This window comes from Megalobrama amblycephala, linkage group LG1 (genome assembly GCF_018812025.1).
Source record: "Megalobrama amblycephala isolate DHTTF-2021 linkage group LG1, ASM1881202v1, whole genome shotgun sequence".
Lineage (NCBI taxonomy): Eukaryota > Metazoa > Chordata > Actinopteri > Cypriniformes > Xenocyprididae > Megalobrama > Megalobrama amblycephala.
The window spans coordinates 48,729,492-48,744,480 of record NC_063044.1 but is presented as its reverse complement, the minus strand read 5'-3'; the positions used below and the strand labels follow the sequence as shown (position 1 = coordinate 48,744,480).

The window sequence follows — 14,989 nt, the reverse complement described above, 5'->3', positions numbered from 1 at the left end:
TGGTGTGGCAGGGCAACTTTGGACACAGACGCTGCTGATGTGAGCCAACCCCGCAGTCTGCTTTCGTCTCCACTAGTTCGTTGGCGTCGGCTTGGTGTGTTCTGGCCTTTAGTGATTTAGAAGTCCTCTTGACTACTCCTAACGTTTCACAGACTTAGGAGCTAGTTTTAGCGCTAAAATGCTTTGTGAAATACTCTTAGAGCAAAAATTTAGGACTCCTAAAATTAGAACTGACACACCCATTATTTTTAAGAGTTTCTCCTAAATCAGCAAGTTAGGAGCTACTTTTAGCCTTAAGATGTTTTGTGAATACAGCCCCAGTATCCTTACATACGCTTTGAACAACTCAGAATGCCAGTGGAGAAAGGCTTATAGTTCATCATAACATTGTAATAGACTCACTATATTGCTAAATCTACACAATTTTTCATATCAACAGAAAAATTACCGCGATAACCTGGGGCACGTTCAAGCTCAAACTGCTGCGCAACGTTTTGCTACGTTTTCCAGGTTGAATGACATGTTTCCTGGAAAGGGTGTGCAACGGGTTTGATATGTTTTCTCTTGTTGTGTGTCTGAAATGTCAGCCCAATCAGCGGCAAGATGCATATAAACCACGCGGTATTAAAGAGACAGCTCGCACAATGGGTATTACAGTTTTTCTCCATTGGTTTGGCTCATTTCTTGAAACAGAAATTACATTCTCAAAACTCTAAGATCATTTGGCAAAACCGTCTTACAGTTTAGCACAACACTATAGCTCACTTGCAAAAGCTCATATCTCTCTCAAAACTGTTCACTCATGCTTCAAAACTAAATTCCTTTCCCATATAAAGAGTCAGTGTCACGGAAATGGCAAAGATCCTTCTCAATTGCTTTGGCTCATTTCTTGAAACAGACCGGACATTCTCAACACTCTTGGTGCTTTTGCCAAAATAATGTGGATGGTTCAGCACAACACCATGGTTCACCTGCAAAAGCTCATACCTCTCCTAAAACAGTTCACTCATGTGTCAAAACTAAATTTCCTTCTCATTTAAACAGTCAGTGCCCCCAAAATGCTTCGTCCCTTTGGCATTGTGTAAGCACTGCAAGTCAAAATGTTTAGATGTTTTGTCACTATGGCAGAGGACCATTGAAATATCCCTCATGTCCACCTTTCAGTCTTAGTCCAGTCCTTCATTGACCATGGTTACTGTACTGTTTTTTGTCTAGCTAACAGAATACAATTGTGTATAAAACTGAAAAAAGAAATAGGATTTTAGGGTAAGAGTAGCCTCCAAGGTTTGACATCACATATTGCACTCATACTGCCAAGGAAATTGTAACCATTATCATTCACACACATAAAGTAACTTCCATACATCAGAGTAAAAAGAAAATGTATACAGCATAATATACTGTAATATAAACACACAAACAAAAAACAATGAAAATTATATGCAGCCTACAGTGCTTTAAATAAAGCTGGAGTTTCACAACTAACAGTTCTTCACTGGTCGCTCGTTTCCTTCCAATGCCATTATTCTCTCCAATAGCGTAAAAAAAGAAAACATCAAATCAGTCATACAGAAGAGTCATACACTACATTACAGACAATTACATAGGAATGTTCTATGTTCTCCGGCCACTACTCCTGTGGCTCTAAACCTGGGGTACATATACCCCTATGCAGAGGTACTACAGGGGGTATTTGACAGAAAGGGGAGGGGGAAAATCATCAATGACTAGACTTACTGAAATGTTACAATAAAACCCACAGTATTAGATAGATTTACATGGGAGGCACTAATTGCAGCTCTTTGACCCTTTTTCTTATTGTATGTTATATTCTTCAAAATAAGGATTATAATGATAATTGCATCATACAGTAAGCTGCAGTTTTTAGGCAAAATGTTGAAGTCAGATAAATCAAATACTTTCATACCTGGATTACCTGGATACACAAATCAGGTAAAGTGGGTACTGAAGCCAAAAAAGTTTGGGAACCACTGCTTAATTAAAAAGGTTATAATGATGGACAACCAGTAACTGACTTACATGTTACATGTTAGTCAAGTTCTAGTTTCACCTGACTGTCAATTGCTGTAATAAATGTATCAAATGTTCCAAGGATTCATATGGTATTCATGGTATTATGTTCTTGACTAATTTTGACAATTGAACAGACTATTGTGGATGTGATGACTTATACAGTGAAATGACGCTGACACGTTTTGAAACGAACAACCATTAGACTGAGAATCAACAATCAGTTTAGATCAACAAGATCTATTCACTTGGAAATTGTGCTAAATGTAGGCTACCTGTATTTAATCATTTGCAAAGATGTTCTGAGACATTGAGACATGTACTTAGACATTTGCAATTTGATGAAATAAATGAGAAAATCAGTTCTGTTGTGAAGTGCCAAGTGGTTTGGAGGTTTGTCCATGTTGTTTTGAGAATGTAATTTCTGTTTCAAGAAATGAGCCAAACCAATGGAGAAAACTGTAATGTAACATACAAATACTATACTTATATATTTTGCTATTGTATTGTGAAGTGACACTTTAATAAAAATTTATATAATCAGAGGAGTATAGAATGGTAAATATTACAATATCATAGCACACCAACAGTGATCAGCAATAATGTTGCTAATACTCAATAAGCAATAAGCGTAATACTCACAATAAAAATAATATAGATCAACACAGTCTCGGAGGTAAGAAGTATAATAGAAGTTTCCACAAATCCCTTCACTCGATTGGGATGTTCTCTTTTATTCTGGAGGGCAAGGGCAGTGACTGTAACATCGAGCGTATTTTCCAGTTTTAAACACGTAGCCTATTTATACCGACTTCATCAGGCTCCGAACATTTTTCAAAAAGAACACAAATAATGGCATTCTCAGCTGCCATAGTTGCAACTCTTGCATCATCAGAACAGGGTGTTCAATGCACCACCGTTTCGGTTTAAAAAATGTTTTGCAATATTTTGTCGGGGCTGAACACAGCCCTGGCTTTTCTCGAAACTTTCCTGCTTCATAGCAGACATAGTTAATGATATGCTAAAGCCTGCCGGCACGTTGTTGTGATTGGTTACAAGGTAGTCTGTGTCGTAACAAACACCCACAATTTCAAACCACGGGTTTTTGGTTTACTGCAGTTTCAAACATAAAATACTCAGCAATGGTGCTGACTTATGAATTTGCACATGGTTTGTCTTAAAGCATATTAAAAACACCACATAGACATATAAACAACATTAAAAACTTGATTTTCTCCACAGGGGGTCTTTATGGAATATTTTAAACATGTTTTTACTAATGATGAAATTCTTGCCTTATTAGCAGAACGGCATTGAAGCTCTGAGCAAATGCGCTCTTGAACGGATTTTAAGCAAGAACAAGCTTTGGTGCAGACAGAACAAAACGGATGTGGCTGCATTAAGTGGCAGCCTAGATTCAGCCACATCCATTTTGTTCTGTCTGCAGCAAAGCTTGTTCTTGCTTAAAATCTGTCCAAGAGTGCGTTTGCTCAGAGCTTCAGTTCCGCTAATAAGAATGTCATCATTAGAAAAACCACGTTTAAAACATTACTTAATGTGTTCACAATTCATCCTGTCATGTCGGGTCGCGTCAGCATCAGATCAACAATGAGCAGCAAGTCATAATTTCTACTTTTTATATCATAATTTAGACTTTTAATTTTTTTTCTTATGTGGCGGAAACGGGCTTCCATACTTCCATAATAATGGATCCACGGATCCATATCACCTAATCTGTAACCACATTGTGAATTAAGAAAGTTTTTCAGAATATTGCTGTATAATTACTCTATTTTGCTGGGATGTCAGATTCTGTTCAGATTCATGTTTCCGGTTTAACATGTTTTGATCACATCTTTCTTGGTCTTAGTTTAAGCTTTGTGCTCCCTACATAACTTGTTTTTAATTCATGTTCTGAGATTTATTAAAACAATAAAACTTTATCAGTATGTCACAAATGTGGTTATGCTATTTAGCCATATAACTAATAATATAGTTCTATAAATCTAATATCTGCATTCAAATTTTTTTTCAAACCTTAAAATATCTTCAGTAATAGTCCCTATAGTCTACCGCATTACTTAAAAGATTTTCCTCTTTCCAGTTTACACATATCTTAAATATTTGCAAATTAATCAGTAACTGATCAAATCATGAGCTCTGTATCATACTCAACCCTATAGTTTGATTGAATCAATTAAAATCATCAAAATCATCACACAAATGGATTCTTCTGTTAAACCTAAACCATTAGTTGGTCTACATCTTCTTCCAGGTGTGTTGGTCATCTCGTTTGGCCCATGGACATTCCATCTTCACCAGGGCGACTCTTTGCGAGCCGTTGCAATGCGAGCCGTTGCAATTTCCCTCGTTGACAAGGGATTGTGTTACCAGAATGCAACTTTGATCCCCCACTTTATGCTCTGTGGGGTTGCTGAGGCTGCTTGGTGTAGTTTGAGATGAGAGGCTTGGACCCAGGTGTCACACTCTGCAACCATTTTGCTGATCATTGCGAGAATTTCGCTGAGATCACAACCACACACCCACTGGTCCTTATTGGTGAAGTGAACCATTTCCTGGTTGTTGTCACCTGTGAATGCAAACCTTAAGTATTTTTGTTAGTGACGACATGTATCAATTCATCTGTTTATCTGGCCGCTCGTCCTTTTTTGGTGTGACCTGTGGAAATTTTCTGTGGGTTGAAGGCTGTCCTGGCTCTTTTTGGTCTTTCATACTTTCATTGCCATCAATACAGTGAGCAGGGCTTGAAAACGTGACTTCCTTTTTTTCTGTCATGCACAATTTGGGTTTTTATCATCTAATTTGCAATATCACTATTTATCCACCTTGTGGACAATAGGCGCTATAAATTTCAAATTTATTCTCAACATTTAGCCAATTTAACTCTATCTATGGTTTGATCCATTCCAGAGGCGCCCAAAATCAGACTTATACTGAATATAAAATACTCAGCAATGGTGCTGACTTATGAATTTGCTTTGTCTTAAAGCATATTAAAAACACTACATAGACATATAAACAACATTAAAAACTTGATTTTCACCACAGGGGGTCTTTAACAGAAACATGATATTATTTTATACATTTGGAACAAAAGCAGTTTGATGAAATTCATCATGACATCATGCTGCAAAAGGAAAAGTTCAGTATGGTGTGGACAGGGCAAGCTTGCTTGCTCTCTGCCTTCCCAAGACATGGCACTGTTTTATTCCTGCCACAGAAATAACACAGGCCAGAATATTAAGCCAAATTCATCTATGGCCATTATTTTATTGGGCACATTCTGACCTGTGGGTCCACTTAATACATTTAGATACAGCTGTTTTGACTGGAATGATTTGTTTTTCTTTGGTGTCTCACCAAACACAATCTCTCCATCCTTCACACACACTTTCACACACTAGCACACCTCTCTGGCCAGAGAATCATACATTTTTGTCTGCCTCAGCAGATTGTAAAATGAATGGGGAATGTATATATTATTAAAAGTGGAATACCCCCAAGTCTGAATGGGTAACAAAACTTTGCCGATGACAGGAGCTACTAAACGTAGACATGTTGTGGCATTCCCCTTGCGATAGTGTCTAAACGTTAGCACATTAATTATCACTTGTCTGATGTCAGTCACCATGAGATTCATTTTAACACCACGAATGTAAACCTCACTTTTCAAAATAAAATAGATTAAATAGTTTAGAATAATCATGTAGACTTAGGCCTGCAGTTGAGAAAGCCAATTTCATTTTCTCAAATGCAATTTGTCATCCATTGCACAATTACAATGTTTTCATGCTCATGAGCTATGTGGGGAAGCACTTCCCAACATCTATTTTAAAACATGGATCTGATGGCGGACAAATATGGACAATGATTCCGATAAGAGAATCAGGCACAGGAGAAGTATATCCTCTTCAAACTTCTCTTTAATAGCACTTGTCAGGCAGTCAGTAATATCCATTTACAATATAATTGTGTGGAGTTATGGAAAGTTGTGTTGTGGTCTGTAAAACAATAAATGAATATAATATGAATACAATATTTCTGTACAAATGTCTCAAAGTATCAATAACTGATTAAAACAGTCATTACAAATGAATAATCAACTTTCAGATAATATATGAACCTTATATAAGATGATAAACATCAATACACGGCATGACGCAGCATATAATAACAAGGCACGTGTTAACTCAACGTGATCAATACTGATGCGGCTGACAAGATTAGCGTCTATCCGCGATCGCGCCGCGATCGTCATTTACATATTTCAAACATTCGCCAAACGTCTGACATTTACAATAACAACTTGTTGAATAAACAATATTCACATGATTACTCACAATTTTGCATGAACTCACAACACTGAACAATATCGGGAAGAGCGCGGCTGGAGCTGGCTCTCTTATCAGTCTGATGGAAGTAGCAACTCTCACATCAGTCCGTCAGAAACCGTTGTGTATTTTCCGTTCCGGCGCGGGCTTTCTGACAAGCTACTTTGAAGATTTGAGATTTCCACTCAGTCTTGGATCCATAGACAAATAACATTCCTATTTCATACCCCTGGTGATGACAACATTTGTGATTTAAAATTTTGGAGTCTTTAGTTATTATTCTTCAATGAAATGGAATGACCAATATTGTTGCTTTTTAGCCATAATTTTCTCTTTGGGCACCTTGTGCCTCATTTTCCTTTTTTTTTTTTTTTTTTTTTACCAGAAAACTTCTGCATAGTCAATAATCTATTTGTCTTTACCCCTAGTTGTAATGTAATAACCCTCACTATACCAAATCCAGCCCCAGTTTTAATTGATTGGTGAGTCAAACTCCCACTTCTGTTTATGAACTTCCTTTTCCTTCATTAAGACTGGTACCTATTGAAAGCAGATTCAGAATGTTAGTTTAACAGAGAATACAAAGAACTGCTGTGAGACCAGTGAATAATCAAAAGAAATCAAATTAATATGATAATTAACAGAATTCGAAGCGGTAATGGAAGTCCTTCTGTGTTCTGTGTGGATCATCAGTCAGTTGAACTTGTTGGGTTGTTGCATTGGATCATCAGCCAGTGATGGCACTCAAAGGCCTGGTGTTGAGCTGTATGCTGTTTCTCTGTCTCACAGTCTGACTTTTGATCATTCCTGCCACAAAATCGCATAATGCATGGCAGAATTGCTCTTAGGAAAAGTCTCAAAAATCTTTCCTGCACTGTATCAGTCCTCTCCATGCTGACCCCTCCAGAAGTGTCAAACCTCCTCTTTTAGAAAGGAAGCTGAAAGCCCATCAGCCACTTCCTCTTCTTCTCTCTACAGTCATGTCTTGTCAAACAGACTATTTGTTCCCATTTGTCAAGGTGGCAGTTCCAGAAGCTGCCTGGTCTGAAATGTGAACACTCAAGAGAACCGCATAATATAATTAATAAAAATCATTCATTCATTCATTCATTCATTCATTTATTTATTTATTATTTTTTATATAGATATATATATTTTTATAACTGTAATCAATGTCCCTTAATTCCAGAAGTCTCAGCATGGTTAACACAACAGCAGTTCTTCCTTCTGTTAATAAGCTTAGTTCCTTTTTGAAAGAAAAAGCAAGCAGATCCTTCTTTGCAAAATGCAGTAAACAGAATGTAAACTACTCTAATTAATATAGAGTATGGTGTATATAAGTGTATGGTGTATATATATAAAATAGTAAAGAGTTCTTTGCCTTTTCTCTTTTACTAGAAACTAACATTACTTTAAGATGTCTGTTATGTGCCTGCATGTTTAAATCAAAATTTCTATTTAACTTGGTCACCCAATCTCGTTCTCATTCAACACAATGCACAAATGTTATCTTAGTTAACAAACCAAAATCATAACATTTCTGCAATGTATCAAATCTCAAACTGCCTTCCAGGGATATTGAGTACAATTTTCAGACGTCTAATTAACAAAATATAATATAAGCCATATCTTTGATGGCATTCAATTAACATTGTACTTTGTATTAATTTAACTCTTGAAACTTCAGCATTTCATTAAAGCATAGTTTTTTTAACCTATCAGAGCCAAGACATAAATCAAATCTCATAAAAATCTACTCTGTTAAATTATGAATACAGTTGCGCATATCTTAGTTGGTATCTGACTCATGATTCACCATGGATTTGATATACAATGGTTTTAAGATTTCAATCTAACACAGCAGAGACAGAGCGGGAATTAATTTGTTTCAAAACTTCACTTGATCAAAGTGAACTTGGGCTACAATAATCTGCTGTCCATTCTTGTCCAGATTGATTTACAGAATTCTAAAAATTGTAATCTATCAAATTATGTTTTAGTGCCTTACAAGGACTTCACAATACCAATTCTCTTAAATCATTAGACATTCAAACATCCTGAGGATTTAAATAGAATTATTAATTTCTCATTTCACATTATTTCATGTGCCATCATTTTCAGTCCATCAACAGTTGAAAGAATAGTCATAATTTTCTTTCCAATTTGGGATTTCTGCCAAAGCTCTATCGCAATATTTTCTTTTCATTTCTTTATAAATTGGACTAGTAAATTTTTGTTTGCTGTTTCCAGACCCCATCTTCTGTGTCACTGAAACTCGGGACATCCCTTTTTCCTCACCCTGCAGTCGTCACCACAGTTTGTCTTTGAACAGACTCGGCAAAGAAACCCTTTTCTGCACAGACTCGGTAGAAAAACCTCTCCTTTGAGTCAGTACTTTGACTCAAATCAACTTATTTCTAGTGCTTTAGAAATATTCACCCTCACAGACTCAGAAGTAGAGAGGTGCGCAACACAAAAAAAAGGGGTCTGAAAATATCAAACCTAATTTTTATGGTTTCAAAACAGACTCACCGGGCAAACATGCCTTCTTCCTTGCTGAGGATTCTTTGAGATTCCGGCGGTGAATGTCTGGGCCCTCAGATGCTTGTCCCTCTTCCCTGAAGACTTTGGGGTAGGGAGTCAGTCTTTGGAGACCAGGGTGATCAACCTCAAGCGTTTTCAGGTCCAGACAAATCACACGCGGAATCCGCACTTCTGACACCAAATTGTTGTGGAAAAATTGTTTATTCCTTTAGTGGTGAGAATGTAATGAAACAAACATTTGAAATGTCTGTGCTGATTTTATTCTTGCAAGAAGGTTGTTCAATGCAGATACAGAGTTCTACAGAGAAGAACACCCTCACACAGTGCTGTCTTATATACCCCTCTTATTGTTCCTTGTTACCACAAACCAATCGTTACACATATTACCATATATGGATCAGAAGAATAAAAAAGAAAGTGGTCTAAAACTTAGCAGATGACTATTGAACTCCAAGCTTTCTAGTCAAACACATTTGCACCTTTGCCTCACTTCCTTTGTTAGTTTCAGAAGTGCTTCTTAAAATACAACAGCATAAGCAGTAATTTTCCACTGAACAGGCTGTTTTAAATGTCACATAAGACAGAGAGAAAACAAATATCAATGCATAATTTTATAAATCAAAAAAATAAATGATAAACAATAAAAAATCCTCTACAAAGGTATGTGTACCATGGGTGGTACAGTGGAAAACTAACAGGATAAAACCCTTCAAGATAGCTGCTTCTTCTTAGGAGAATGTCCGAGACATCCCTCTCCTTACTGGAATAGAGATGATCACTTTAGACTGCACCACCCAGACACTTCTGTTAATGTGTATCAAGTTTCCTGTACATTAATGGTCGCATTAAACACTAATGCATTTACAAAATGTGGAAAATCTGAAAACATATTTCTCTCTCTTCAACTGACCACATCATATTCTGGTTCTGAAAGCTTTTCAGTTCTTTTACGAAGCTTTTTAAGTCTCATATTCTTGATTCAGTGGGATGAAAATGAAATGTGTGACCTTAAATCAAGAATATTAAGTACAAAATTCTTAACTTTACAGCACAACAATGAATAAATAGAGTGAAAATTCTCAAATTTCAGTTTAAAGAATAACCTCTACTTAAAAATCTGATGCAGTTGACAATGTAACAATTAACCATGAACCATATTAAACAGTGAATGTGGAATATTTTCCTTCAAGACACATTTTCAATGCATGTAACCTAATCAGACAGCATGACCTTATATTTTTAGAAAACAAGAGACATGGCCACACACGGAGACATTAAAACGTGCTAGTAAAAAGATGATACAACTGTTATATAATGGAAAAGGTAACATTAATTATTCATGTGCATGCTATAAACACAATCACTGGAAATGGTCAACTCACCTTTCACATACTGTAGAAGTTTTTTCTTCAATATAATTACATACATTTAACACAGAATGCACATAGATTGTGGCATTAAAATCCTCTCGATTCCACAAGTAAAGAATGAGGCTGTAAAATATAATGTTTAATTATTTAATTAGGCGCAAATAACAAGACAAAGTACAACTGCAAGCTTCTGCTCACCCCTCTTATCAAAGTGAAAAAGTGAAATAAACATGAACAATGCCATGATCCTCTTGGGACAACATTTCTGCATGCTCCCACATGTATCTACAAGTTTGATATGCTCAGCTCATCACATTCCCTAATTTGCTAGGGTTTAAATACAATACAGTTCAGCCATTTGCCTAAGAAAACGACGAAAACGCAGCCCAAGTGTCAACTAAACTATCCCCTGAAAAGGCCTCCTTCCCATTCCTTTCCCTTTGTATAGATAAAACGTTATCAAAATGATTTCAGTTCGCACAGATCTGTGGACACAACTAATTTTTCTGTATTATGCGGACCAGTAAAGTAATTTGGCAAATATCACTTTTTTAAAAATACACACTCAAACACGTAAACCTATAGACTAAACACGTAAATGAAGGGCAAGAATGCATTAAAGGTATTCGGTTTTCAGTAGGAAAGGTGTCATTTAAGCAGCCCCTAAAGTAACAATTAAGAATTTTTACAACTGAAGTGATTCAATCAAAAACCAACTTTAGCTCGATAATAATTTTCGAGCTAAAGTTGGGTACATTTCTATCACTAGGGGTGCAAAATTGTTCTTTTAGAGGTACAAGAAGGTACACAAAAATGTACCAGTGTTCAGAGGTACATTGCTGTACCCAGCTAGGGTACAGCTGGGGCAACAAAGCATTTGTACTCTTTTAGGTACATTTCTGTACCTTGATTTTTCTGTGTGTTAATACCAGTTACTAGAATGTTAATATTGTGATACTCATTTGTTCCTGTGTAGTTCTTCATTAATGAAAGAATAGCATTTTAAAGCGTTGCCAATATTAGGCTTGTAATACAGGGTTTACAGAATAAAGGTATAAATGTATACATTTTTCTATTATCATTCTTCTTTCTACATTTTATAAAAGTGCTTTCTTTACCTACCTGTATAGGGGGTAGCACAGGCATTTGATGTTGAGTGAGAATGGTTTCAATATTTATGATCATCATAATTTCCACTTTCTATTACCCTAAATGCACAGAATAGAAGAGATAATTGGCCCCATGGCCTTTGCAAGTCATAATAATCCATCCCTGCATATTTATAGCTTATGCAACAGAACGTAACATTGAATCTTACTGTTAGAGTATGTGTATCCTGAACGTGTAGCACAGAGTCAGGAGTGCCAATAGTGCTGAATCAATGGAAAAGAGTCAACAGATGGCCAGAAAAGATATTAAAAAAAAACAAAAACAAGAACTGTTAAGAGAGAAGAATGAAAGGAAAAAAATAACATACAGTAAGTTGAACCAACAAGAAAGAACTTCTTGTTCTTCTTTATGTATGCATGCAACAATAACATTGAGCTCTCCTGGCCATATTGAATAAACATAGGGACCGAAAACTTCACTGCGCAAGATTATTCATTGAATTATCAATTGAATTAAGGGCAAAAAATATTTTTAGTTTTCCAACACAATTTATAGCAGTCCACATACCTGCAGAATATAATATCATTTACATTTACATTTATTTATTCTTGATGCATTGACAAAACTTCATCTTAAAGTTCAAAAAATTTGGAGTGGATTATAATTATAAATTGATTACAAAATATTATCACAGTATAATACTGACCAAACATGTTTAGCACAGTGTGTTTAGCACACTGGCATCTTATACACACATTAACAGAATATCATCTATTATTTATTCTAGAATATCATCTGTTTATTCATCTATTATTTAACAATACAGACAACTTGTAGCCAACAATCATCTCAATCATTTTTCTGTGGAAAAAGTCTATAGAATGAATAGAAAATCTCTACAAAGCTCTCAATCTGGGTCCCATTCAAAAATACAAAGTCATCATCAACACACAGGAAGTATTTGGTGGTGATTTGTGATACAGCCAGATTCCTGCCTGCAAACCAGCCCTGAAAAATCACATCAGCAGCAGCGGATAGTAATCAATAGTCACATATCAGCTAACAGCAGGGCAGAAAGTACCAATAAACCACTGTAAATGTAGAAGATTAGTTGAAACAAGAGCTTTTTATAAATGTAAATCCAGAATATTTTGATTTATACCATGGTCTGTGAGGTGCGCATTCAAATCGTGTAATGCACAAGTATAGTTTACTGATGATGTGTTTACTGGCGCGAGGCTGGGACAACCTGTCACTCACATGATATCAAAGCAATGGCAAACTACAATTAAAGCTGCAAGCAGCGATGAAAGGGCCCTCGCACCCGTGCCACTGCCACCCGTTGGCTTTAGGAAAAAAGAGGACGGTGGGCAATATGCATGTAAGTACAAAAATATAGGAGGATAATGTCAGTAATTTGTATTTGCCACACTTCCTGCTACCAGCTGGTGGCGATATGACTATAACTAAATTTTGGTGTGTAGATGTCTTCAGGCCAGGACTAATTATCAATCGTGTGAAGTTTGAGGCAGATTGGACATTGTATGCTTGAGTTACAACAACTTCCTGTTTCATGGCGTTAATCGCATACATTTGCACTGATTTAATGTGTTTCAGACCATATATGATGTTGTTCTCACAGTGTAAAACATGTAATTTCCTTTTGCCCGCAGAGAGAAGGGCTTTCCGAGTCGATTTGTTGCAGGGTCTTTTCAGGTCTGGTTTGTGTTAGGTAAAATACACTCACGTTTGAGCTTGCTGGCAAAATGAAAGGAAGTCTCTTTATCATGGCTGTAGTTAAAGTTGAAGCAGCAAAAGTCGTTGGTTGAACTTTGTGGCAAAACTTAGAACATGAGACTCTCAACGGGAAAGAAAATTATGTAAAAGAAAAGTGAGTGAAAGTTGGATGGCTTGAATGAGCTGCTTGTCTGTCCTTTGTCAGCTTGGTCTTGTCTTTGTTTCTTCTTCTTGTTACTCCATGGTTACTCTTTATTCTGCTTACTGGTTCTTTGTCTTGAGATATGACTAATTAAACTTAGGTGTTTGTCCCACCTCTGAGAGAAGTTCTGGCCAATCAGATATAGTCTTGTTTAAAAAGGTGGCTTTCTCCACCCCCAATCATAAAATAAGTGTTATTTTCGGTCTCTGGAATTGCCGGCTTTGGCAGAGAGTACCGTTTTAGACATAATTTCTATTAAATGGAATATGATACATTTTACACAGATTTCATTCAATCCATGATTTAAACATACCGTAGAGATTTAAATTCATTCCAAATAAAGCATACTTTCAATCAATCATTCAAAAGTTATCACATTTACATGTATTGTGGGTGTTCTAAAGCATAACTGGTTACAGGTAGTATGTGTAAAGAAAGTACACTTCTGTGTAAAAAAGTACACTTCTATAACATAAAGTGCTCTACTTTCGTGCACTAATTTTGTATTTAATATACTACTAAATTATTCTTTAGTACTTCTTAAGATCATCTTAAGAACATCTAAGTGTACTCAACTGTGCTATTTTGAGACAGCATGAAATATGAACTTAAATGTGCTTTTAATATAATCTCTATTTAAAAAAATATATTTAGTTACCACTTATAGTACACTATGGGTTCAAATGTACTACAAGTGGCAAGTTCTGTGTCTTTATAGAAAACACAATGATTTATGGACACAGGCCAGGAAGCCACAATGGAACTGTGGTAAAGGGATATCTGAGCATGTGACTGCCTGTCTGAGTTTTTGTCAACACTTGACTGCCAGGGGTGGCACGAAATTTGACGGAGGCAGCCGCCTCGTAAATTTTCCATGCAGGAAAAACCCTGCACAAGTTTTAGGAGTTGTCATGAGCACTGGTTGCAGCACAAACGAATATAATCAGGATCTTGATGCAGCAGCTTTCTTTATTTAAACAAACTCAAAACTCAAAACACTAGGAAGAGAACAACCAAACTTTACAATGACGAGAACAGACAGAACTGAAGGAGACACAGGGTTTAAATACACAAAGTAACAGAAACAAATGAGAATTAACAAGAAACAGCTGGTACAAATGAACTAATGATGATGAACTAAAGTGGCAGCCATCTTTATCTCTGGACTGAGGATGTGGATGGTTTTGGGTCCTGCAGATGGACGGAGGCAGGTTGACTTCAGCGCTGACCTGACTGATGTAATTGCTGGGTCTGCCACTTTGGCCCACAGTTCAGCGCTGTTAGAAACCCATTTACGTGCTCTGGGAAACACAGGAGGGTAGAAATGGACCGATCCATTGGAGCAGTATGTGGAGGGTACCGGCTTGGGGTGAGCTGGTGAGGCCACGTGTTTTTTCTATGGGGCTGGATGAGGAAGATACTTTTCTTAACTTATTCAACTTCAAAATTAGAACCATTTAAATAGAGAATAGTCAAGTCACCTTTATTTATATAGCGCTTTTTACAATGCAGCTTTACAATGATTACTGGTATAATTTTGGCTGCACAGCAGCTCTTAAAGAAAATGGTGTCAATGCAGGCAGATGCAAAGCACTGTTGAATATCAAGTGTCAAGTGTCCCCAACTAAGCAAGCCAAAGGCAA

At 36.5% G+C, this 14,989-nt stretch overlaps 1 long non-coding RNA gene across 1 annotated transcript; it reads right to left on the bottom strand.

Moving 5' to 3' along the window:
* Window positions 1-5,287: 5,287 nt before the first annotated feature.
* On the bottom strand, window positions 5,288-9,663 carry LOC125272848. The gene is made up of 2 exons (XR_007185933.1): window positions 6,393-9,663; window positions 5,288-6,053 (listed from the first exon to the last, which is right to left on the bottom strand). It is a non-coding gene; the product is annotated as an uncharacterized LOC125272848 (long non-coding RNA).
* Window positions 9,664-14,989: the final 5,326 nt, after the last annotated feature.